Genomic DNA, 27,027 nt, shown 5'->3' with positions numbered 1-27,027 from the left:
GAAATACTCAATGAAATAATATGACCAATTTTATTCACTGCAAGATTTCACAAAGAGCTTAATATGCTCTGTATATTTTCATTCTTCAAAAACGTTACAGTAAATAGTGTGCCCTCAACTTGTTTGATGACAAATCTTCCCAACTTGAGAGCATCTTCCTGGTATTCTATGGTACGGCTTGGGAACAGCTTAGGAATCACTGTCCTATTTCATTATTTCAATATCTACTGGGACATGGTATTTTCAGTGTTGCTAGTTAATATGTAATACACATGGAGTGTCAGTATATATTATGTGCTATGTCAAACCATAAAATAAGAAACAATCCCAGTGTGATTTCCAAACCCAACGGAAAAGGGAACAAAAGAAACAGATGACTATGTCTTGGTCCCATGGCTCAGTTCTTTATAATAATAACTGCAGAAATGTCAGAATAATTTGTTCGTTACATACAATAGGTGAGAGAGAAAAAGGGGGGTGGGGAGTGATAGGAAGAAAGAAATATAAAGGAAGGAAGGGAGGGAGGGAAGAAAGGAGGGAGGGAGAATATTGGATAGATTGAAATGATCTCTTCCTTCCCTCATCTTTCCCTGTGTCTGGATATTGTTACAAATAGAGAAGTGGCCAAGAATGAGCAATAAGTCAGTAAACAAGAAGCCCAGATAATTTCATGAATTAGCTCAACAATCTCTGAGCTGATAATTCTGTTTCATCATAACCACCACTAATTAACCAAGATCATTAACCAAACATCTTTCTTGAGCATTTACTTTTTCACCATCAAAAGGGAGCTAATTCCTGGAATAGGAACACACTGATATTCTAATATATCTTGCTATATCGGATATTATTTGTTTACCTGTGACACTCAGACCTCCTGCCCCCACCAAATTGACTATTTCTCTTAGGGCCCTACTCTGGGACTTCTCTTTTCCCTTTACAAAGATAATGCCTGGAGGCCAGTATCCCAAAGGCAGTGTGGTATAGCACCCTCTGCTTTAAGAAAATAAGTAGCCCACAGTCATCCAAGGGAGAAACTCAAACTCATCATTACTAGTTATAGTAATAGATACTATCTAGTAATGTACTGCTCTCATTATCTCTGTTCCTTACATCAACCCTACAAGGATGGAATTACATTCCCAATTTAAAGATGAGAAAAATGGAGCCTCTATTTGGTCAAGCAACTTGCCCAGGCTCACACAGCTGGAAGTGGCAGAGCCAGGACTCCCGTCCAGGTCATGCTCCAAAGCTCATAGTTTTCCTGCTTCTTCATGGTGCCTCTCGTGAGGTCTTGTCATATCTTGAAAGGAAGAAAAAATACTGACTCCCTCTGTCACTACCTCTGACTCATAAAGAAAGTGAGAGAATTCCAGTGGCTATGTTCCTAGACACTGCCAACCGGCTCTGCTTTTTGTTTAATACTGTGATTTTAATTTCTTTTTTTTTTTTTTGTATTTTTTCCTAAAAGCATGCTGCCATTTCAGAGCCAAAGAAGTAAGGGCTGTGTGACTAGAAAAATAAACAAAAAAAGCTATCAATTCTCCCTAGGGTGATTTATAAGGGCTAAGGTTTCTCCATAAATTCTCCCCAAGTGATCCCAAGTTGCCTGGCATGAGGCTGGGAAAAAGAGTGACAAGCTAGCATGTCATTCCTCGGGCAGGAGAAATTCCCATGATTATATGAGAAACAGACGAGAACAAAGGCACTACGGCATGTTAAACAAACTTGAATCCAGCACCCCATATCATTCTCTTTGGCGTTACTCTTACTATATTTCCATACCCAGGTGATGAGAGTGAAGACAACTTAACTGAGGTCCCAAGCCACGTGAGTCACCTAGACAAAAGTCTGTGTTGTCTACACCGGCTGCTTAACCTGTCTGAGCTTGTACAGGTGTCCCCCGCTTTTTTAAAGTTCACTTTATTCCACTTCACTTTTACGAAAGACCTACATTAGTTCCTGTTTTCGCTAATGAAACTCAAAGAGGATTTTCACTTTTATGGAAAAAAGCGAAAAGCAAAAATAGCATCCAGCATCCCTTTTGCAGCACCGCCAAGCTCCTTCCTCAGGAACGACACTCAGCATCAAGCCACCATGGCTTTGAACTGTGTCTGGGAGCACCTGTGCTTCATCTGGATTTATATTTTGCATCCATTAACAAGATGCGTCCCAAGGTACTTGCTTCTTCGCTTTACGCCATTTTGCCTTACGAAAGGTTTCATAGGAATGCTCTGATTTCGGAGAGCAGGGGAAGCTTGTATATAGAAAATAATATACTTCGAGCCCCTCCTTTGTGCTGTGCCAAAGACAGAAGAGGAAACAAGGTCTAGCTCTTTCCACGTGGTCACATTCTGATGTACTTCTTTGCTTGTGTACTGGATCTTCCCTCTCTGCCTGGAGCATTCCCCATTTGATCTACTGAATTTATTTGTACTCCTCCTCCAAGATTCAGATCAGGAAACTCCCCCTCTGAAAAGACCTGCCTATACCAGGCCTGTCTTGTCTGCATGTGAACCTCCCCAGGCACCCTAGTACTCTGTGCACAGCCGTGTCACGGCCATGTCCACGCTGTAATGGCATTAGCTAATTTTTTGTATGAGACAGTGAGCTCCTTGCAGGATTCATGTCTTGTTTATCTCGGTGCCTACAATGCTTAGCACACAATAGGAGCTTAATAAATGTTAAAAGAAAAAAAGGGATGTGGGAACAAAATGTAGTGATGGTAAATGAGAAGGCTCTAAATATGCTTTTCTCTATCCCCATAAATTTTTCCAAGAGATACATTCTCACGCACACTGCTGTGCACGCATGCACACATGGTGTTACTAGGCTCAACTCTGTAGCTAACCGTGAAACACAGGATGAACTCCCATTAGTAGGCTAATATTAACTATAAGCCATCTGTGTACCAAATTACATGAGGAAACATTATTTTCTGGGTAGTGCCACTGTCCCAGGACTGTCAGTACCCTACTCAAAACCATTCAGTGGCATTAGAAAACAGGACTAACACCTTAGCTTGCCAGCCAGTCCCTCTGTCTCTCACCCCAATCCAGCTTTCCATCTTCATCCCTCCCCAGCCTACACCAGGAATTTGACCTAAGCCAGATGGACTATTCTTCCCCTAAACATTCTTTTCTCTTTTCTCTACTGAATATCCCCTACTGCCCTTTACGCTTGTTAAAATAACCATAAATTCAAGGTCCTATTAAAGTCTTCCTAAACATTGCCACCTGCATTGATTTTCCCCTATTCTTAACTGACAAGCAGTTATTATAAATGTCACCTATGTGTTGCCTATACCCTGTATTGAAGAAATCGGGGCTGTCTACTAGAACTTTCTGCAATAATGGAAATGTGTTATATCTAGGGTAGCCACCAGCCATATATGGCAACCAAGCACTTGACATGTGGCTAGTGCAACTGAGGTACTGAGTTTTTAATTTATGTTTTTGTAACCTCTTTAAATTTAAAATTAAATAGCCACATGTGGCTAGTGGCTACTGTACCGGACAACATGGAATATTTAACTTTTCATGTGCTATGTCTCGTATCCTCGATGAGCATATAAACTATTGAAAAAAATTGAATAAGATGCTTTTTTTGTATCCCCAGGGAATGCCATGACCACAGTAGTATTCATTAAATATTGTGTTCAATGCATTACTGGCTACTGGGTCTATCTCTAATAGCTATAGTCTCTTAAAGAAGTCCTCTCCCCTACATATAAAATTTTAATAAAGCAGCACAGATTGTATTTGCTTTTTTTTTTTTAATGGTTTAAACTCACTTAGAATGGCACTATATCACTACCTGGATCCTTTAGCACTCTACAAACGAAATGAGATGAAGAATGATTTGAACTGAGTCTCTGAAAGAGAAAGTTCAATTATTCATTACTATCTCATTTTTTTCCCCTTTAGGGGAAAACATGTTTTAAATGTTTTCTAAATATGTGTCAGACCTGCTGAGACATAGAATTGCTTCAATTTTCAATATGACCTTTTCTAGAGAAAAAGACTGTCCCCAGGGACCTGAAACAAGCTCAGCCACCAGATTTTTGCTTTTCTTTCCCCCTGAAGCCCCATCACTTTCTGAAGGAAGGTGGTTCTTCATCATAGATTTTCCCAGAGTATCTTGTCTCTATATCTAGTGAACAACCTGAGCCTCTTTGAAGAAGGCTAAACCTCTACCAGCAGGTCAGTGGAGGTCACAGGTCTTTGGAATTTGAATGATGTGCCCCTGGCACTTGCTGGCTCACCGATGGCCCTTCAGGAATCATCAGGCCAACAGACCAACCACCCAATAAAATCCCATGCCTGGCAAAGCCAAGAGCAAAGTGATCAAACAGTCTGGCTGAGATTAGATTCTGACTTATTAATAAGCTTTCAGAAGATAAACCAGAATGTGTCTCTAACAGCAACAGTTTACAGGAGATGTTTAATGATTTTGGAGGTGGGCCACACCACATGCCTTTCTTCTGACTCAGTGAAGACTGGGACAAGGGCAGAAGAGACGCACGAAGCCAGGGCAATCCGCTGTATCTTTTCCATTCACAGCTAAGTTTATTTGGAGTGACTGGAAAAACATTCAATGAAAACTGTTTTTCTTTAACATCTTTATTGGAGTATAATTGCTTTACAATGGTGTGTTAGTTTTTGCTGTATAACAAATTGAATCAGCTATACATACACATACAACCCCATATCTCCTCCCTCTTGCGTCTCCCTCCCATCCTCCCTATCCCACCCCTCTAGGTGGTCACAAAGCACTGAGCTGATCTCCCTGTGCTATGCGGCTGCTTCCCACTAGCTAGCTATTTTACATTTGGTAGTGTACATATGTCCATGCCATTCACTCACTTCATCCCAGCTTAGCCTTTTCCCTCCCGGTGTCCTCAAGTCCATTCTCTATGTCTGTGTCTTTATTCCTGTCCTACCCCTGAGTTCTTCAGATCCATTGTTCCTTTCTTTTTCTAGATTCCATATATATGTGTTAGCATACAGTATTTGTTTTTCTCTTTCTGACTTACTTCACTCTGTATGACAGTCTCTAGGTCCATCCACCATGCTACAAATAACTCAAATTCATTTCTTTTTATGGCTGAGTAATATTTATCGTATATATGTGCCACATCTTCTTTATCCATTCATCTGTCGATGGACACTTAGGTTGCTTCCATGTCCTGGCTATTGTAAATAGAGCTGCAATGAATATTGTGGTACATGACTCTTTTTGAAGTATGGTTTTCTCAGGGTATATGCCCAGTAGTGGGATTGCCGGGTCGTATGGTAGTTCTATTTTTAGTTTTTTAAGGAACCTCCACACTGTTCTCCATAGTGGCTGTATCAATTTACATTCCCACCAATAGTGCAAGAAGGTTCCCTTTTCTCCACACCCTCTCCAGCATTTATTGTTTGTAGATTTTTTGATGATGGCCATTCTGACAGGTGTGAGGTGATACCTCATTGTAGTTTTGATTTTCAGTTCTCTTATGATTAGTGATGTTGAGCATCCTTTCATGTGTTTATTGGCAATCTGTATATCTTCTTTGGAGAAATGTCTATTTAGGTCTTCTGCCCATTTTTGGATTGGGCTGTTTGTTTTCTTGATATTGAGCTGCATGAGCTGCTTGTATATTTTGGAGATTAATCCTTTGTCAGTTGCTTCATTTGCAAATATTTTCTCCCATTCTGAGGGTTGTCTTTTCTTCTTATTTATGGTCTCCTTTGCTGTGCAAAAGATTTGAAGTTTCATTAAGTCCCATTTGTTTATTTTTGTTTATATTTCCATTTCTCTAGGAGGTGGGTCAAAAAGGATCTGTGATTTATGTCATAGAGTGTTCTTTCTATGTTGTCTTCTAAGAGTTTTATAGTGTCTGGCCTTACATTTAGGTCTTTAATCCATTTGGAGTTTATTTTTGTGTATGGTGTTACGGAGAGTTCTAATTTCATTCCTTTACATGTAGCTGTCCAGTTTTCCCAGCATCATTTATTGAAGAGGCTGTCTTTTCTCCACTGTATATTCTTGCCTCCTTTACCAAAGATAAGGTGACCATAGGTGCATGGGTTTATCTCTGGGCTTTCTATCCTGTTCCATTGATCTATAGTTCTGTTTTTGTGCCAGCACCATACTTTCTTCATTACTGTAGCTTTGTAGTATAGTCTGAAGTCTGCGAGTCTGATTCCTCCAGCTCTGTTTTTCTTTCTCCAGATTGCTTTGACTATTCGGGGTCTTTTGTATTTCCATACAAATTGTTAAAATTTTTGTTCTAGTTCTGTGAAAAATGCCATTGGTAGTTTGATAGGGATTGCATTGAATCTGTAGATTGCTTTGGGTAGTAGAGTCATTTTCACTATGTTCATTCTTCCAGTCTAAGAACATGGTATATCTCTCCATCTGTTTGTATCATCTTTAATTTCTTTCATCAGTATCTTATAGTTTTCTGCATACAGGTCTTTTGTCTCCTTAGGTAGGTTTACTCCTAGGTATTTTATTCTTTTTGTTGCAATGGTAAATGGGAGAGTTTCCTTAATTTCTAATTCAGATATTTCATCATTACTATATAGGAATGCAAGAGATTTCTATGCAATACTGTTGTATGTTGCTACTTTACCAGATTCATTGATTAGCACTAGTATTTTTTGGAAGCATCTTTAGGGTTCTCTACGTATAGTATCATGTCATCTGCAAACAGTGACAGCTTTACTTCTTCTTTTCCTATTTGGATTCTTTTTATTTCTTTTTCTTCTCTGATTGCTGTGGCTAAAGCTTCCAAAGCTATGTTGAATAACAGTGGTGAGAGTCGGCAACCTTGTCTTGTTTCTGATCTTAGTGGAAATGGTTTCAGTTTTTCACCACTGAGTATGATGTTGGCTGTGGGTTTGTCATATATGGCCTTTATTATGTAGAGGTAAGTTCCCTCTGTGCCTACTTTCTGGAGGGTTTTTATCATAAATGGTTGTTGAATTTTGTCAAAAGCTTTCTCTGCATCTAATGAGATGATCATATGCTTTTTCTCCTTCAATTTGTTAATATGGTTTATCACATTGATTGATTTGCATATATTGAGGAATCCTTGCATTCCTGGGATAATCCCCACTTGATCATGTTGTATAATGTTTTTAATGTGCTGTTGGATTCTGTTTGCTAGTATTTTGTTGAGGATTTTTGTTTCTATGTTCATCAGTGATATTGGCCTGTAGTTTTCTTTTTTTGTGGCATCTTTGCTTTTGGTATCAGGGTGATGGTGGCCTTGTCAAATGAGTTTGGGAGTGTTCCCCCCTCTGCTATATATTGGAAGAGTTTGTGAAGGATAGTTGTCAGCTCTTCTCTTAATGTTTGATAGAATTCGCCTGTGAAGCCATCTGGTCCTGGGCTTTTGTTTGTTGGAAGATTTTTATTTTCAATTTCAGTGCTTGTGATTGGTCTGTTTATATTTTCTATTTCTTCCTGTTCAGTCTTAGAAGGTTGTGCTTTTCTAAGAACGTGTACATTTCTTCCAGGTTGTCTATTTTATTGGCATAGATTTGCTTGTAGTAATCTCTCATGATCCTTTGTATTTCTGCAGTGTTAGTTGTTACTTCCCCTTTTTCATTTCTATATCTATTGATTTGAGTCTTCTCCCGATTTTCTCTTGATGAGTCTGGCTAATGGTTTATCAATTTTGTTTATCTTCTCAAAGAAACACCTTTCAGTTTTATTGATCTTTGCTATCATTTCCTTCATTTATTTCTGATCTGATGTTTATGATTTCTTTCCTTCTGCGAACCTTGGGGTTTTTCTGTTCTTCTTTCTCTAAGTGCTTTAGGTGTAAGGCTAGGTGTTTATTTGAAATGTTTGTTATTTCTTGAGGTAGGATTTAATTGCTATAAACTTCCTTCTTAGAACTTCTTTTGCTACATCCCGTAGGTTTTTGGTCATCATGTTTTCAATGTCATTTGTTTCTAGGTATTATTTGACTTTCTCTTTGATTTCTTCAGTGATCTCTTGGTTATTTAGTAGTGGATTGTTTAGCCTCCATGTGTTTGAATTTTTTACAGATTTTTTCCTGTAATTGATATCTAGTTTCATAGTGTTTTGGTCAGAAAAGATACTTGATACGATTTCAATTTTCTTAAATTTACCAAGGCTTGATTTGTAACCCAGGATATGATCTATCCTGGATAATGTTCCATGAGCACTTCAGAAGAAAGTGTATTCTGTTGTTTTTGGATGGAATGTCCTATAAATATCAATTAAGTCCATCTTGTTTAATGTATCATTTAAAGCTTGTGTTTCCTTATTTATTTTCATTTTGGATGATCTGTCCATTGGTGAAAGTGGGGTGTTAAAGACCCCTACTGTGACTGTGTTGCTCTCAATTTCCCCTTTTATGGCTGTTAGCATTTGCCTTATGTATTGAGGTACTCCTATGTTGGGTGCATAAATATTTATGATTGTTATATCTTCTTCTTGGATTGATCCCTTGATCATTATGTAGTGTCCTTCTTTGTCTCTTGTAATAGTCTTTATCATAAAGTCTATTTTGTCTGATATGAAAATTGCTACTCTAGCTTTCTTTTGATTTCTATTTGAATGGAATATCTTTTTCCATCCCCTCATTTTCAGTCTATATATGTCCCTAGGTCTGAAGTGGGTCTCTTGTAGATAGCATATATATGGGTCTTGTTTTTGTATCCATTCAGCCAGTCTATGTCTTTTGTTTGGAGCATTTAATCCATTTACATTTAAGGTAATTATCGATATGTATGTTCCTATTCCCATTTTCTTAATTGGTTTGAGTTTTCTTGTAAATCTTTTCTTTCTCTTGTGTTTCCTGTCTAGAGAAGTTCCTTTAGCATTTGTTGTAGAGCTGGTTTGGTGGTGCTGAATTCTCTTAGCTTTTGCTTATTTGTAAAGGTTTTAATTTCTCTGTCAAATCTGAATGACATCCTTGCTAGGTAGAGTAATCTTGGTTGTAGGTTTTTCCCTTTCATCACTTTAAATATGTCCTGCCACTCCCTTCTGGCTTGCAGAGTTTCTGCTGAAAGATCAGCTGTTAACCTTATGGGGATTCCTTTGTATGTTAATTGTTGCTTTTCCCTTGCTGCTTTTAATATTTTTTCTTTGTATTTAATTTTTGATAGTTTGATTAATATGTTTCTTGGCATGTTTCTCCCTGGATTTATACTGTATGGGACTCTCTGTGCTTCCTGGACTTGATTGACTACTTCCTTACCTATATTAGGGAAGTTTTCAACTATAATCTCTTCAAATATTTTCTCAGTCTCTTTTTTTTTTCTCTTCTTCTTCTGGAACCCCTATAATTCGAATGGTGGTGCATTTAATGTTGTCCCAGAAGTCTCTGAGATTGTCCTAAATTCTTTTCATTCTTTTTTCTTTATTCTGCTCTGCGGTAGTAATTTCCACGATTTTATCTTCCAGGTCACTTATCCGTTTTTCTGCCTCAGTTATTCTGCTATTGATTCCTTCTAGAGGATTTTTAATTTCATTTATTGTGCTGTTCATCATTGCTTGTTTGCTCTTTAGTTCTTCTAGGTCCTTGTTAAATGTTTCTTGTATTTTCTCCATTTTATTTCCAAGATTTTGGATCATCTTTACTATCATTACTCTGAATTCTTTTTCAGGTAGACTGCCTATTTCCTCTTCATTTGTTTGGTCTTGTGGGTTTTTACCTTGCTCCTTCCTCTGCTGTGTATTTCTCTGTCTTCTCATCTTGCTTAACTTACTGTGTTTGGGATCTCCGTTTTGCAGGCTGCAGGTATGCAGTTCCCATTTTTTTTTTTGGTGTCTGCTCCCAGTGGGTAAGATTGGTTCAGTGGGTTGTGTAGGCTTCCTGGTGGAAGGGACTGGTACCTGTGTTCTTATGGATGAGGCTGGATCTTGTCTTTCTGGTGGGCAGGACCGCATCCAGTGGTGTGTTTTGGGGTGTGTGTGACCCTATTATGATTTTAGGCAGCCTTTCTGCTAATGGGTGGGTTTGTGTTCCTGTCTTGCTAGTTGTTTGGCATAGAGTGTCCAGCATTGTAGCTTGCTGGTCATTGAGTGGAGTTGGGTCTTAGCATTGAGATGGAGATCTCTGGGAGAGCTTTTGCCATTTGATATTTGTGTGGCCGGGAGCTCTCTGGTGGACCAATGTCCTGAACTCAGCTCTCCCACCTCAGAGGTTCAGGCCTGACACCCAGCCAGAGCACCAAGACCCTGTCAGCCAGATGGCTCAGAAGAAAAGGGAGAAAAAGAAAGAAAATAAATAAATTTTTAAAATGAAGTTATTAAAATAGAAAAGAATTATTAAAAATTAAAAATGAAAAAGTAATAAGAAAAATGAAAGAGAAAGTAAAAAGAGAGCAACCAAACCAAAAACAAATCCTCTAATGATAACAAGCGCTAAAAGCTGTACTAAAAAAATAACAAACAAAAAAAACAAAACATGGACAGTCAGAACCCTAGGACAAATGGCAAAAGTAAAGCTATATAGACAAAATCACACAAAGAAGCATACACATACACACTCACAAAAAGAGAAAAAGGAAAAAAAGAAAATATATATAAAATAAAAAGGGAAGAGAGCAACCAAATCAATAAACAAATCTACCAATGATAATAAGCTCTAAATACTAAACTAAGATAAACATAAAACCAGAAACAAATTAGATGCAGAAAGCAAACGCCAAATCTATAGTTGTTCCCAAAGTCCACCGCCTCAATTTTGGGATGATTCGTTGTCTATTCAGGTATTCCACAGATGCAGGGTACATCAAGTTGACTGTGGAGATTTAATCCACTGCTCCTGAGGCTGCTGGGAGAAATTTCCCTTTCTCGTCTTTGTTCGCACATCTCCTGGGGTTCAGCTTTGGATTTGGCCCTGCCTCTGCGTGTAGGTCACCTGAGGGTGTCTTTTCTTCACTCAGACAGGACGGGGTTAAAGGAGCAGCTGATTCAGGGGCTCTGGCTCACTCAGGCCAGGGGGAGGGAGGGGTACGGATGCAGGGCGAGCCTGCAGCGGCAGAGGCCAGCATGACATTGCACCAGCCTGAGGCGCGCTGTGCGTTCTCCCAGGGAAGTTGTCCCTGGATCACGGGACCCTGGCAGTGGCAGGCTGCACAGGCTCCTGGGAGGGGAGGTGTGGATAGTGACCTGTGCTTGCACACAGGTTTCTTGGTGGCTGCAGCAGCAGCCTTAGTGTTTCATATCCGTCTCTGGTGTCCGTACTGATAGCCACAGCTCACACCCGTCTCTGGAGGTTGTTTAGGTGGTGCTCTGAATTCGCACACCCCAAAACCATAGTCTCTTGCCTCTTAGGTAGGTCCAGACATTTTCCTGGACACACTCCCAGCTAGTCGTGGTGCACTAGCCCCCTTCAGGCTGTGTTCACAGAGCCAACCCCAGTCCTCTCCCTGGGATCCGACCTCTGAAGCCTGAGCCTCAGCTCCCAGCCCCCGCCCACCCCGTCAGGTGAGCAGACAAGCCTCTCAGGCTGGTGAGTGCTGGTCAGCACCGATCCTCTGTGCAGGAATCTCTCCGCTTTGCCCTCCGCACCCCTATTGCTGTGTTGTCCTCCGTGGCTCCGAAGCTGCCCCCCTCCGCCACCCCCGTCTCTGCCAGTGAAGGGGCTTCCCCGTGTGTGGAAACCTTTCCTCCTTCACAGCTGCCTCCCACTGGTGCAGGTGCCATCCCTATTCTTTTGTCTCTGTTTTTTCTTTTTTTCTTTTTCCCTAGCCAGGTACGTGGGGAGTTTCTTGCCTTTTGGGAGGTCTGAAGTGTTCTGCCAGCGTTCAGTAGGTGTTCTGTAGGAGTTGTTCCACATGTAGATGTAGTTTTGATGTATTTGTGGGGAGGAAGGTGATGTCCACGTCTCACTGCTCCGCCATATTGAAGGTGCCCCCCCCAACCTTTTTTTAAAATAATAAAATAAAAGAATTTACCCTGCGATCATCAGCCAGACAACGTCAAGAAATAATTATGGGTGTGTATTTTCCTCTGCCTTGTAAAATATTTACAAACTCTAGGATAAGCAAGTCTTAGAGTATGGTAAAGATAGTAATAACATTTCAATTGTAATTTTTTTTATATTTAGTCATAAAAGAATCACCATGTGTTTAAATAACATTTGAATATATATAAATAAAATTCTCATCTGCAGACAGGAGCCAGTGGCTAAAGAAAGAATCCATGACTCCTTTGTAACAGAGCAAGAACTCTGGAGAGGTTTAGTATCTTATTTTTATAAACTAGAATTCATTATCACCACATGAGCAAGAGAGTGTTAGTGATTATCTTAATTTGGGGCCTTTTAAACATGAAGATAGTGATATGATAATAACCTTTGTAGAGAAATTTACAGTTTATGACATATATTCTATATACTTTCTTTTATTTGAATTAGAGATTTTTATCTATATTTTACACACGAGGCTGTGGAGACTTAGAAAGATTAAGTAAATTTCACATCATTTAGATACTAAGTGTTGGAGCTGGAAGATGAGCCTGAAGTCCTCTTCTTTCTACTAACCTAGGCTGAGACTTAACGGTGTCACATCCAGGAATGGTCCTGGCAGCGTAAATGAGAAACTGCAGCAAAGGAGAGCAAAATGATCTTTAAGGGTTACTTATCAGATTCAGTGATAGAGAATGTGCTTTTCAAGAAGTTAGAACCCAAACTCCCAACAATGATAGCAGTTAATGTGTATTGAAGGTTTACTCTGTGCCAGTCAGAATGATGAAAGCTTTTTTTTTCTTAGGTATTATTGCATTTTATCCTGATCACTTTCCTGTGAGACAGGAAATGATGTGAGAGAGGTTAAATAACTTCCTCAAAGTCACATAGCTAGAAGTAAAGTTAACCAGAATATGAAACCAGTAGATCAGATTCCTGAGCTCTCCTCTTTAACTGCGACATCATTGACATTTTGTGACATCAGTGACATTCACAACACCCTATTAATAATCTGGGGACAAACAGATTTGCAGTGGTAGAAGGACCAGCAACATAGGAAATGCCATTAATAATCATCAGGAATAGTTTTGTAGGTTGTTTTCTGTACAGCTTATGATTTTAAAGAACACCCAATTCACTTGAAACCCACCTGTAATTTGTAAAGGGTATTTTTAAATCCCCCTTTTAATTAATGCCAAAATGCATGTCATTTACAGGAGAAAAAAATGAAACATCTTAAATCATCAATGAGAAGCCACTGTCATAAATAAAAGCACTAAATTTTGCATAAGAAGTCACGGGTCATGTACTGCCTCTGCTACCTAGCAACACAGACACCCTGGGTGAGACAGTGGGTCTCATCCAGTGTTCGTTTTCTTTGCTCTGAAATATGTCTACCTCTCAGGATTGTTACGATGTTCAATAAGATAACATATGAGAAGTGGTTGGCACTCATTAGGTACTCAGTAAAAGTTATTTGATAATAATGACTACGAATTATTGAGGGCTTACTTAAATATTGCTTTCTACATAATGCAAATAAGGGCACTAAGGATCTCTTTGCCTTGTAATTCATTTGATGAACTCTGGACTCCTACTCCAGGGTGCTTCTTTGAGCTCATCATGGTGGCAGTGTGGGCTATTTATAGGCTCATCTGTAATTCTGGTCTTCTGAGGATTTTTGGTTTTGGAGTGTAAGAGGGTTGTTTTTGTTTTGCTATTGTTGTTATTTGTTTGTTTGCACTAAATGGCACTACATCAATGTCCCCACCAGTTCCCCAGTGGAGGTTTCTGCGATTGCATAATCCCTTTCCAGTTCAAGGCCACATCCCTCCCTTCACCATGGCAATGTATGTCACATACAGGCAGTTGTGGTATCATCAGAAAAAAGATGGCCATCCTGGGTGCCTCATCTAAGGTCTTAGCTCATCCCATGGGCTTCTGGAGCTTTATGCTGCTATGCCCTGTACACTCCCATTGAGGCTGCTAGCATCCCAAATGCATTTTGATCCCTTCACTTTGATGGAGTAATATACCTTCTTTTTTTATTGAAGTATAATTAACTTACAATGTTGTGTTAGTTTCTGGTGTATGGCAAAGTGATTCATATATATATTCAATGTAAATATTCTTTTTCAGAAGTAATATATTTTCTTAAGCCATGCCCACTCTCCCTACAATGTTTAATGTCAGCACATCAGGATCCTGTCTTATGTGAATCCCATTTTCCTATTTTAAAAAGCCCTAGTCTTCTTATCTCTGTGCCTTAATTATCAAGAAGACTTTCCATCCAGTCTCTCTCAATAAATGGCTCTAAGAAGCCCAATGTTAGAATAAGAAAAACTGCAAGCTATAGTGAAGGCATTTTAGTTCATAAAGACAAAGGAAAAGGGGCCATAAGAGTTTTTAAATACTGTCTCTCAAGTTCAATTACCCTAGTTTTGTTTGTTTAGGACTTCAATCTCAACCTTACTTACTCATTCACTCAACATATAGCTTTTGGGGACCTATTATGTGCCGAGTCCTGTGCTAGACACCATCAAGGACTGTTTCACCTGCACTTATGACTAGCAGCTGAAAGGCCTAGAAACCAATAAAAAGCCACTTGGAGCATAAATGCACAGGGAATATAAGAACTCCTTTTTTCTTTTTCTTCAAAGGGGAGGCCACTTTTGGGGCCTTTTTCATGCTGGTCATGTGTTCTGAGCCTTCTTAGGGGCCAGTGTCCTCTCACAACACACCCATCCTCACTCAGCAAAAGGCTTTCACTCAACAACTGTCAAGGATTCAAGCCCCATCCCACTTTCTAGGTGCCAAAAATGTAACAAGTCAGTACCTTAATAGACACACTTCAGACATTCAACACACATACATAAAAATGTACAAAACAGTAAACTATCTTTTTTATGGTATTCTTTCAACTAAAATTGTTATGAAATCTTCTTAATTTTGTTGCCAACAAGATAAAATGAATAGTGAGTGTCCTAGGGATGACCCCAAGACAGTGAGAAATCCTAGGGCCCTGGAACAGAGTCAGGCACTTTGCTTTCCAATAAATGCTGGTTGGATGAATACTATCTGAATCACTGGGAAAAAATAAGTTATTCCAAGCTGAGTTTCAGAATTAAAATATATTTAAGGTAACTTTTCATTTATCTAGCATTCCAATTTCTGAAAACTTCAACCCTACAGAACGCAACTGAGGACAAAAAAGTAAGTCAAAAGTGCTCAGAGGTGAAAAGATGGTGGTCATTAAGGTTCATATTCCTAAGCAATTACAAGAAGTCCTCGCATCGAGCCTATTTACTTCTATTTTGCAAATAATTCTAACAAACTTAGTTCTCTGAGTCCTGAGAACATAGCAAACTTGAAGTACCGAATTTGAAAAGGGAAAGGGGATGCAATAAGTAAGTGCACTAACAGCAGGAAGAAATAGAATTGTAGAAGCCTAGCAATACAGGAGGAGGAAAAGAAGCTATAAAATGATAAGAATTTCTAAGGCGTATAGCATTCATTGAGGAGATAAATTGTTGTAAAGCCTTAGGAAGTTCCTGGGGGAACCACTGAATCACAGCTGAATATAAATATTGACATATTGAGTAGTATCTTTTAAGAATTAAGGAAATTCTATATTTCAAATATATAATATCAAAAATATCAAAATAATATCAAAACAAGAATATTTTGGTCCTAATGGGTCTAAAACATCAGCTATTAGGAAAATTTTAATTATCCAAAATGTCTCATTCCCTAAAGACTCAGGAAAGTTGATGTTATTCTACTACGTATGAGTGTGTATGCACGCACATATGCACACATGTATGTAAATTATATGAAGTAGAATTCCTATTACGATAGAATTCCTAACATGTAGTATAATGGATTATTAACTTTTTGGTTGTCAGCTTCCTATAAAAGCATGATCAAAGTGGTTACCTGGAATCCAAAACCTTGGGTTCATGCTTTCTTTTTTTTTTTCATGTAATACAACTGAGATCAGGGAAATTACTTCACTGCTCAGTGACTCCATTTATCTATTTGTATAATGAGAAAAACAAAAGCTTAGCTCACAAGGGTCTGGTGGACTGTTTCCATTTCAAAACCTGGAAATGTTTAATGTAAATCCCAATAATACCCTGGTTTGTTTTTGTTGTTGTTGTTTTGTTGTTGTTGTTGTTGTTTCTTGCGATACATCCCGGACGGGGGCACGAACCCGTGTACCCTGCATCGGCAGGTGGACTCTCAACCACTGCGCCACCAGGGAGGCCCCTGGGCTTATTATTTTTTAAGCAAACACTGATCAAAAAAAAAGATGCAAAGGAAGTCAGTCTTTCTTTCTCCACAATCTTTCCAAAGAACACAACAAAGAAACAAAGAGCCAAACGCTCTGACTCATGCCTTTTTCTAACCGTGTTGTGGTTAATTTGCTCCTGCATAAAAAAGTAGTCATGGGGCTTCCCTGGTGGCGCAGTGGTTGAGTGCCATAGCTCTTGTCTTTTAGGGCGTTCATTCACACTGTTCTGTCTTTTTGCCTAGAACACTCCTCCTTCTCATCACTTCCCAACTCCCTAAGCATTCCCAGAAGCCTTCCTTGAACCCCAGAACTGGATTAGGTGGCCCTGCTCTATGCTCAGACATTGCCCCAACATCCCTCTATGGCATCTAACACTCTCACCATAACTTTTTAATTAACTGACTCTCTCTCCTGCTGACGCCATTATAAATCCCATGATGGTCTGAATTGAGTCTGTCTTACTAAGCAGTGTGTTCCCAGCACTGAGCCTAAAACCAAGCACAGATATTCAATATTTGTTGAATGAAAGAATGAGTGAAAGATACACAAATGATAATCAGAGAAGCACAGATATCAGAGACAAATCAGCAGATTCAAGAATCAACCAGGGTTCTAGAAAAAGTGAGTGGTCAAAAGTCTGGTCAAAGAAGTCAGAAATCAAGAAGTCTTTAACAACCAACAGTGCAAGTGGGGAAGAAAAGGTCTAAGACAGGCCCTTACCAATAACAGCAAGCAAAATCTGATAGTCACAAAGCCCAGCCAGTCCCTCATGCTCATCCTGGGCAAAGTTCCCCAGAGTATTAGAGTGTGGTACAGGAACTATGTGCATCATGAGTCTACATCCCCAGCTAGCCTTACTGACTCAGAATCTCATGGGCTGGGGCCATAAATCTTCACTTTCAACCAGCATCCCAAGAGATACTTATGCACCTTAAGGTCCTAAGCTGGAAGTGGGCATAATCACAATAGCTGATTGAGTAGACAGAACAAGAGTGAGAAGCAAACACCCTTCCGTGGTGGTGTCTAGCTCAGCTTCGTGAGCCCCCAGTTGCTCTCCATGTGGTGTATGACTCGTGGATAAGGATACTTTTGCCCTGGTCCATCCATAATGAGCTAATGCACAGCTGGTCCATGGTTGACCCTTGAAGTTCCAACAAGGGTCATGTGCATTGGGTGGGGGGGGGTCCTTTCACGGCACTTTAGTCATAACTCCCACTTAGCTTCTCACTGTGGCCTCCCTTCTCCTATTTGGGGCGTGGCCCAATATAATCCATCTCTGCATTCTGTCTGGACAGAATGAATATTTAACCAACATTCAATAAACAATATTGCTTTGTCCATGACCTGGACAAAGGGCTAATAATAATAATAACTATGAAGAATTCATTGTAAGTTATCACTCCTCTGAGGAAAACAAAAATGTCCCCTTTAGCCCCACTAAGCCTGTGGTTTTAAAACCCTTTCCAATTCTGCGTTATTGTCAAAGAAAAATAATTAGATATGGATGACTGAAAAAAAACATCTAGAAAGTTCTATCTGAGGAAAAGAAGTTCACTTCAAACCAAAATTTCCTGTTTTGATCTTGTGCTCCAAGCAGTCTCAATTTTTCCTTTGGGTTTTACATATAGTTTTGTCATTTATGGTCATGCCTGTAATCTGTTATGCTCACAATGAGTCCAGGATAAACACTGATTTTTGTTACTATTCTATTATTTATAGCTTAATATTACTCTTCACCTTTCTCTCAAGACTCTGTTCTAACACAGCCATTTGACGTCAGTACAAAGCACCTTAAGTCCCCAATAAACCAACATGTATGTGATGTGGGCAGGAAAAACAATGCATCTTGACTTTCCCAAAGTCATTTGAATCAAATGTTTTAAGTGTAATTGAAAACATATTTTTGTAAGCAAATAGAGCCAATAAACTAGAAAAGCTCTATGGAAACACCAGGCTCCACTTCTCTGGTTTTTAATAAACTGCAGTAGAGGACCTTAGGAACAGTGAGGCAATTGTGTCCCTACATGGAATCACACAGGAGGACAAATGCTCATCCACAAGCATGGTTCATCTCTCACAAGTGCTCTAGGTAGAAAGTCTAGCAGGGAAAGAAGAGGAAATATGTCAGGGCCCCAAGGCTTTGTATAACCTCCCTCCTGTCAGTGTGTGGACCTGATATGCCTTTATACAGGTGGTAAGATTAAGGGGGAGAACCTCATTGCCTTTGTGCCCCTATGACCCCAAGATCTAAAACCATGATTATCTTTAGTGGGAGTTGCAGCAACTCCCACTAAATCTGTGTGATACCATCATCTTTCTTCCTAATGTCAAACATTCTGCTTGGTCTTTCCAGCCCCTGAAACTGGAATCCTATACTGGTGCAGTGGGGCTGGCACTGGGAAGGATTCTGAATGATGAGATTGAATCCTTGGCACACATTGAATCATTCTGGCACGTTGGCTTTTCCTATAATTTCTCTAGCTATGAATTGGAGCAGATTTATTTACTCAATTTATAAAATGGCACGATTCATTAAAGTAAATCACTTGATGTAAAAGAACTAATTATAGAGCTTTTAGTAAAAATAAGTAAAAGCTTTTTACCCTAGCGCTGGGGGCAGAACCAATTTCTGAACTATAGGTTTTTGCTGTGTGTATGTGTTAAAGTTCCAGGGGACATGATTTGACCCAAATTTGTTTAATAGCTAAGCATGATGTAACAGGCTTTTACTTTATGAAGAACAGAATAGCTATGTAAAAAAATATCCTTTTCACTGTCTATGTCTATGTCAATTTCTTTCCTTTTTTTTTTTTTTTTTTTGCGGTACGTGGACCTCTCACTATTGTGGCCTCTCCCGTTGCGGAGCACAGGCTCCGGACACACAGGCTCAGCGGCCATGGCCCACGGGCCCAACCGCTCCGCGGCATGTGGGAACTTCCCGGACCGGGGCATGAACCTGTGTCCCCTGCATCGGCAGGCGGACTCTCAACCACTGTGCCACCAGGGAAGCCCGTCTATGTCAATTTTTAAAAATGGATCTCTTATGCAGTGCTGACAAGGGAATGGAGATAGGGAAATGATCATACACTATTGGTAAGAGTCTAAATTGCTACAACTTTTCAAAGTTGAACTAGTAAATCCACCCCAAGAATCTATCCTACAGATATACTCACATGTTTGTTTTAAGATATAAGAATGATGATGTTCATCAAAGGACAAAAATCAACAGAGTGACAAGGCAACCTTTGGAACGGGAGAGAGTATTTGCAAATCATATGGTTGATAAGGGGTTAATATCCAGAGAACTCCTACAACTCAACAACAAAAAGTAAACAACCCAATTTTAAAATGGGCATAGGATTGAATAGACATTTCTCCAAAGAAGATGCCCAAATAGCCAACAAATACATGACAAAGATGCTCAACGCCACGAATCATTAAGGAAATGCAAATCAAAACCACAGTGAGGGGCTTCCTTGGTGGCGCAGTGGTTGAGAGTCCGCCTGCCGATGCAGGGGACACGGGTTCGTGCCCCGGTCCGGGAAGATCCCACATGCCGCGGAGCGGCTGGTCCCGTGAGCCATGGCCGCTGAGCCTGCGCGTCCGGAGCCTGTGCTCCGCAACGGGAGAGGCCACAACAGTGACAGGCCCGCGTACCGCAGAAAAACCACAGTGAGATACCATCTCACACTCATTAACATGGCTAACTATTAAAACAAAAACAGAAAATAAGAAATATTGGTGAGGTTGTGGAGAAATTGGAACCCTGTGAACTGTTGGTGAGAATGAAAAATGGTGTCACTACTATGGAAAACAGTATGGCAGTTCCTCAAAAAATTAAAAATAGAATTACCATATGACCCAGAAAATTCCACCTCTGAGTATATACCCCGAATAATTGAAAGCACAGTCTCAAATATAAATGTTTACATTCATGTTTGCTACATAGCAGCACTTTATTCACAATAGCCAAAAGGTGAAAACAAGCCAAGTGTCCACTGATGGAAGGATGAATGGATAAATAAAATGTGGTATACATGTATAATGGAACATTATTCAGTCTTAAAAAGGAAGGAAATTCTGACACATGCTACAACATAGATGAAACTTGAAGACATTATGCTAAGTGAAACAAGTCAGTCACAAAAAGACAAATATTGTATGATTCCATTGATGTACCTAAATAGATACCTAAGTAGTCAAATTCATAGAGACAGAAAATAGAATGGTGGTTGCCAGGGGCTGAGGGGAGGACAGAATGGTGAGTTATTATTTAATGGGTATAGAATGAGAGTTTTGCAAGATGAAAAGAGTTCTGGAGATTGTCACAACAATATGAATGTACTTAACACTACTGACCTGTACAGTTAAAAGTGGTTAAGATGGTAAATTTTATGTTATGTGTATTTTATCACAATTTTTTTAAAAAAGAATAATGGTGTTACAGTAATCATGAAAAACAGAAAACATGCAAATCCTTCAAATGGAAAACAGCTATTGAATAGAATTCCATGCAACCACTGAAAAATGTTGTATATATAAAGTTATTAACTTGGAAAGATGTCCAGGATCTATGTTTTGAGTCAAAAAGCAATTTTCAGAGCAACATGCTTATATTGACTGTATTAGTTTGCTAGAGTTGCCATAACAAAGTACTACAAACTAAATGACTTAGAACTGTAGAAATGTATTGTCTCACAGTTCTGGAGGCCAGAAGGCTAAGACCAAGATGTCAGAAAAGTTAGTTCCTTCAGAGGACTGTGAGGAAGAATATGTTTCATGCCTCTCTACTAGTTTCTGATGGTTTACTGGCAATTTTTAGTGTTCCTTGTCTTTTAGACAATGCGTTACCTGAATCTCTCCCTTCATCTTCACATAGTATTCTCCCTGTGTGCAGGTTTATCTCTATGTCCAAATTTCCCTTTTTCATAAGGACACCAGTCATATTGGATTAGGGGCCCACCCTACTCCTGTATGACCTCACCTTAACTAATTACATCTGCAGCAAACTTATTTCTAAATACGGTCACATTCTAAGGTATTGGGGGTTAGCAGTTCAATATATGAATTTTGGGGGGACACAATTCAACCCATAACAGGGACCTTGTTTTTTTCTTACTAGAAAAGCTATACACATTACATATGCATATATGTGTATAAGTGGGTAGATGCATATATGAATATATAAAGGACTGAATGGTGCACATCAAACTGCTAACTGAAGTTACCCTCTAGAAAATGGTGGGGAGTGAGGAGGGTGGGTGGGCAGTATTTATACTTTTAATCTCCACACTTTTGAACTGATTGAAAAATGTTCAACAGGCGTGTGTAACTGTTGCAAATTTAAGCAAGCAAATTATAAGTTTTTAAGGCACCTTATAGGTGTTCATCAAGGTATATAGTTAGGTTGCCTTGAAGAGAAGTGGGAACTACAACAATTAGGTAATCCAAACTTGTTGGAATACTTTTCAGCTATCAAAATGCGAAACAGTAATATTTCATATGTTCCCCCCAAAAAGGGCTTATGAGTCAGCGGCAGAGTGGAAATAGCACTGTACTTGGAGTCCAGAGAGCCAGAAGGAGCTCCATTTCCGCCACTAGCTGGCTATGTGACCTTAGGTTCTTAACTGCATTGGCATTTGCACTTTCATCTTTAAGTGTTTCTGTAAATTCCAGATATGCAGTCCCTTGGTCTATGTTTATTCCTATCTGGCTTATACATGCATGTTTTATGTCACAACAAAATTTGACCGAGCCTAAAAATAGCCAACCATCACTTCTCCCAGACAAAGATCTGAACACAGAGGCCATTGATTTGAACTGTGTGCTTGAGGACAGCATGTAGATGATCTGTTATATAATCAGGTGGCCTGATTCTTCCACTCTGCCTCTGCAAAATGTCTATGCCACCCTTTGCTATTACTGTGGGAAGGACAGCTTCCACTGCAGACCCATATAACAGAGTTGAACCCCACAAACCTACGTCAGTCTTTCAGAGCTTTTCTTCATTCCTCCGTTCAATCAGGAAATAATTATTAAGTACCCACTGTGAGTCAGGACAATAGCAGGCCCTGGGGATTCATTGATCAGCAGAATAAACAAGGTCCCTATTCAGCTGAATGAGGTCAAGAAAACACGTAATTACAAGACAATGTGGAATGTGTTTTGGTAAAGGAATTGCAGTGTGCTCAAGGGATTCCAGTTCTCTGAGTTAGGGGCCCCTAACTCAGACAAAGTTTTCGAAAGACTTCTTTCCACAGAATTGCGTCAACTCAGCTTTGAAATCATAAGTTAGGTAATTTTGCCCACTACTGGCTTTCCAAGAATTCTGTCTTTCATTTGGGTCTGTGGTTGCTGGGGAGAGGCAAGGCCCAGGAAGGGAGTAACCAAGCCCCTGTTGTTCAGCTGCCCAGTGAAGAGAAACAATGGCATCTCTGACTGGGAGGCATTCTTCCAACTTCCCGGATGGTGCCATGTTTTCACTCAACGTAGGAGAATCCACTCTGCCAAGTTCAGGTGTAAAAGGGGTCAGATATTTGATCACAAGGCCTGAGCATAATGAGAAATACTTATTCCTTCCTCATCAGAGTCAACATCCATCACAGCCCACTCCTCAGTTTTACGAACCAGTACATCAAACACAGTTTCTCTTTGAAAGTCTATATGACATTCTGAAAGTCTTTGGAGGGCGCGTTTGCTAGTTTCCTCAGGCACAGCTCATGACAAGGTGATATGGCTCTGGTGTCTCTAAGTCCCCTCAGAATTCTTGTTTCCTGTCCCCATAAGGCTTCTCTACATTGACCTGCAGAGCTCAAGCAAATATACAGTTGTGTTTTGTAACATTTTTTAAAAGGAATTCTGATCAAAGTGGTAGTGGTAATATTTTGTTTTGTCTTGTCACTGCAATAAGCTCTACAAATTTACTAAATCCCGATGTAAGCTGATGTCTGACTCTTTGACATCTTATTTTCCAGAAATGCCCACTGTCATTTTTTTTCCATGGCAAATCTACACTAGAGGAAACAAGCTTGATAAAAAAGGGATGGAGATGATGAGGTTTTTTTCCCCACAGACAAGGATATACCTGTATCCCTTATCGAAGCCAGGTTTCTTTGGAATTTTTAAAAATACGGACAATTTTTAAAAATTTCCTCTTGCATCTAAGAAAAAACAATTGGTTAAGTTTTTTCCTAATCCTGCCTCAATTCTATAAATTCCTGTACCACAATTTTCTGCATACAATGGACATTTCATCACAGTTCCTTGATTTGGAGGCTCCAAAATCAAAAGGCCTACCTCCAATTACCAAATATTCACTGCATATAGCAGCAACCTCAGACCTCAGTCTATCCATGGGATCTATGTAGGATTCTATCACACTGAATGAATAAGTACATCCTCCCACCATAGAAAGGATGTGGTTATGTAGAATCCAATGTGCCACTATACTATTGCCTGTTTTTTATTCATTATTTGTTTTACCCCACTTGAATGTAAGCTCCAAAGAGCAGGGTCCTTATTTTGTTCCCTACCTGGTGTCTCCCCAAGGCCTGGAGCAGTGCCAGGTACAACATAGGCCCTCAACTACTATTATTGAATGAATGACTATAACAAGGTTATTTTTCTCCAATGGCAGCTCTCAGACTGGCTCTTCTGAATCATCTTTATCCTTTGATGACATCTTGGCTAGATTCTGTAACTTTCTGGTCACTTTCAGCAATGAAAGGCTCAATCCAGTTTAAAACTTCAACCTCAAATCCAGTGCAAATCTTTCTTTCTCTGTCTCTGCTCTTCCACTCTTCTTCCCAGCTATGGATGCTGGCATGGCCCAGCTCTCCTTTTAACACCCTTTTCTCACTCCCCTTTATGGAGGCCTAGCTTTTGAAGTGTTTGGGGTAGGAGGAGGGAGAAGAAATGGACCAGCTTTTTTTAACTTAACCTCCTATAGTTGAAGTACTTTTTCTATTGATTAAAGCATCTTTGCTGGGTAACAGGTACCTTCTATGAAGTCCACCTGAATCCCAAGAAACTAACACATCCTCACCACCAAAAATGGAAATGGGAGCCGTTCCATGTCCTTTCGTCCTCCTTGGTATTCCCATCTCTCAGATTAGAAATCCAGGGTGCCAGGCTTCCCTTCTTGCAGGGATTCTCAACTTATTATAAGAGAGGTTCGTGAAGACCCCCACCTTTCTGGACCCAGCCTCTCACTTGGCTTTGAGGAGTGGAAAGCACCCACCATCTCCCTCCCTCCCCCAGGAAGAGCTTCTCACCATGAACACACTCTCTCTCACAGGCTGATGTTCTCAGTTCCCAACCCTTCCCATCTTCTTATACTTTCTCAGATAGAGTGGGGTGGGTGTGGGGGGAGGAATAAGGAATGTTAAGTATGGTTGCCTTGGGGCTGGCACTTTGGGGGTCTCTCGCAGTAAAGCCACATTGAGGTGTGAGGAGAAACTGGTGAGTCTTTTAAGATTTACCACCTTTTTGTTTCCCACTGGGACCCTACGTATCGACTTCAATGCAACAGGAAAAGTCCTATCAACATCCTGTTATTTCTGCTACAAAAATGACTGTCTATCTTTTAAATTTACACCTCTCTCCAGGCCTGGTATATGCCTTGTTCTGTAGCAGTTACGGAGACATTCAATAGATATTTATAAAATTCTTAATACAGGATGAGGTACTTGAGATGTTGACCAGAAATTCTAAACTTCAACCTGAAAGCTGCTGAAAATACCTTATGGGAATCAATGTTACAAATCCTGTTGAAACCACAGAGACTTCAGACTCATGCAGGAATTTCTAAACCCCGCTCCAAACGTTTACAGGATTCAGGGCTGGGGTTCCCCAAATGCTCCAATCATCAGAAAATCTCCCATATGAAGCAAGAACAGGGACAATATTTTTTTAATTAAGTACATGCTTAGGGAGAAATTAAAAACAGAAACATCTGATAATGAGGCAGTCTTTTATCTCTGTTTGCTGCAAGCATCTTGGGCTTCAAAATGTCTCACTGGCTACTGAAACCTAATGTCACCAGAGTCCCAAAACAGATATATTTTGCCACAAATCGCAGATGCTTAGGAATCCTCCTCCTTGAGATTCGATTCATATTGTGTGCCTTGACACTGAGTTTTCTCTCTGCCACAACTCAGAAAAAGTTGGTGGTCTATATGGTTTTGCTTTCACATTCACAGTTTCACCAGCTTTCTTGGATCCTCAATTATCACATTAATTGCATCCCTCTGTAATATATGCATTCAGGGAACAAAAGTTCAGATCAATGTGGAAAGTTATTGGGAAGGGTAGATTAATCTAATTTTGTTGGTTTCAACTTTCCATTGAAACTTGTTTCCCGTCATTATATAAACCAGTTTCCCTCTCTGTACTTTCCTTGCTCTCTCAGTAATAAGGGACATCTACTTTTCTCAAACAAATACTATGGCAATTTAATTGAAGAATAGATGTAAAACAAAACTTGCAGTTTATGGAAGAAATCTCCTTTCTTCCAGCAAAAGTTCTGTAATTAACCATACATCCTTTGGGAGATCTTAACCTCTAATCTTCATTTTCCTCATCTGTCAGTTTAAGGCCAGGCACATGTATTGTCCATTTATTGTCTATTCTGTACCATTTATTGTCTATTATCTGTCTGTTCTATGGAAAGCATTTATCATGTTACTATTTTATTTTGTATTCAAAATAACTCTATATAAAAGGAATTATAATCTGCATTTTGTAGATGAAGAAACAAATTTAGAAGGTTAAGTAATCTGCATAACATGTGGCTTGGCCAGTCGAAGATAGAACCTGAATCCAAACCCTCATTTCTTTAGTTCTAAAGCCCTAATTCTAATTGCTGTAACATGCTATCACCTAAATGAGCTCTGAGAGCCCTAAACTATTCCTTCAGGTTCTATGTTCTGAGCCATGGAACTATTTCATGTCATTGCAAGAGGCATTATTGGTAAATTATTATTCCTGGCTTTATATAGAATAAAAAATAGTATACCTCAATATTTTGTAACTATTTTTGTATTGTGAATGGTGGAGAAAAAAGAACTATCAGGTAGCTTCATCTTCTTTTTCTTCCAAAAATATTCTACCTAAACAAATGTTTTTTTCTTTTTTTAAAGACTCCCTCAAATAGAGATGATACAGCCTTCCTTAGAAGACCACCTATTGCTTAATATTGGGAAAAAGAGTTTTTCTCTGTCTGGTGTGGCTCCCTTCAATTCTAATTTATTGTCCGTACATCAGAGTGAATTTGATCATTGTTTCTTATCCCTTTCTTCTTGTGGGAAATAATAGGACAGGATGTGCTTAAGGGGAGATATAAAAATATTGTATTGAGACACCACAAGGAATGTTAATTCCTTCTTGCAGTCAGTGTTTTAAGGGGTGTCTGTACAGAGTAAAAATAGATGGACAGATGAAGAGTGCAAGTCTCACGTAAAAGGAAAGTATTCATCTTCTATTCTTCTTTTAAATAAAAAAATTTCAATATCATCCGTGCCTAGGTTTTCTGGACTTGGAGAAATAACACTTAAGGAAGAGGGTGGAGAGGAAGGAAAGGTAGGTCCAATTGAGAGTTAACTGATTTCATCAAGAATTATCTAATGTGCTTAATAAGAATTATCTTCTCCATATGTGCTGGCCTAGAAAATGAAAAACGTCTTGTCCATCAGTCTTTGAGGAATTGAATCATCATTTTCCTATCAGCTAAACACTCAGTGTAAGAAAGAAACATTTGAGAAGATAATACAGCAAATTTAAAAAAAGATAGAAA

General features: G+C 39.4%; 1 protein-coding gene across 2 annotated transcripts in view; it reads left to right on the top strand.

Moving 5' to 3' along the window:
- COL8A1 (collagen type VIII alpha 1 chain) overlaps positions 1–27,027 on the top strand; it is a 155,600-nt gene that overhangs the window by 8,745 nt on the left and 119,828 nt on the right. The window contains exon 2 of one of the 2 annotated variants that reach the window (XM_067739119.1): positions 26,759–26,813. The exons of the other annotated variant lie outside the window; for it this stretch is intronic. The gene's annotated coding sequence lies outside the window, so the exon portion shown is untranslated. The remainder of the gene's footprint in view (positions 1–26,758; positions 26,814–27,027) is intronic. 2 annotated transcript variants of the gene reach the window in all.

This window comes from Pseudorca crassidens, chromosome 5, assembly GCF_039906515.1.
Source record: "Pseudorca crassidens isolate mPseCra1 chromosome 5, mPseCra1.hap1, whole genome shotgun sequence".
In the NCBI taxonomy this organism is placed as follows: Eukaryota; Metazoa; Chordata; class Mammalia; order Artiodactyla; family Delphinidae; genus Pseudorca; species Pseudorca crassidens.
Note: the sequence above shows the minus strand (reverse complement) of the source record. Positions and strands in the feature narration are given on the sequence as shown.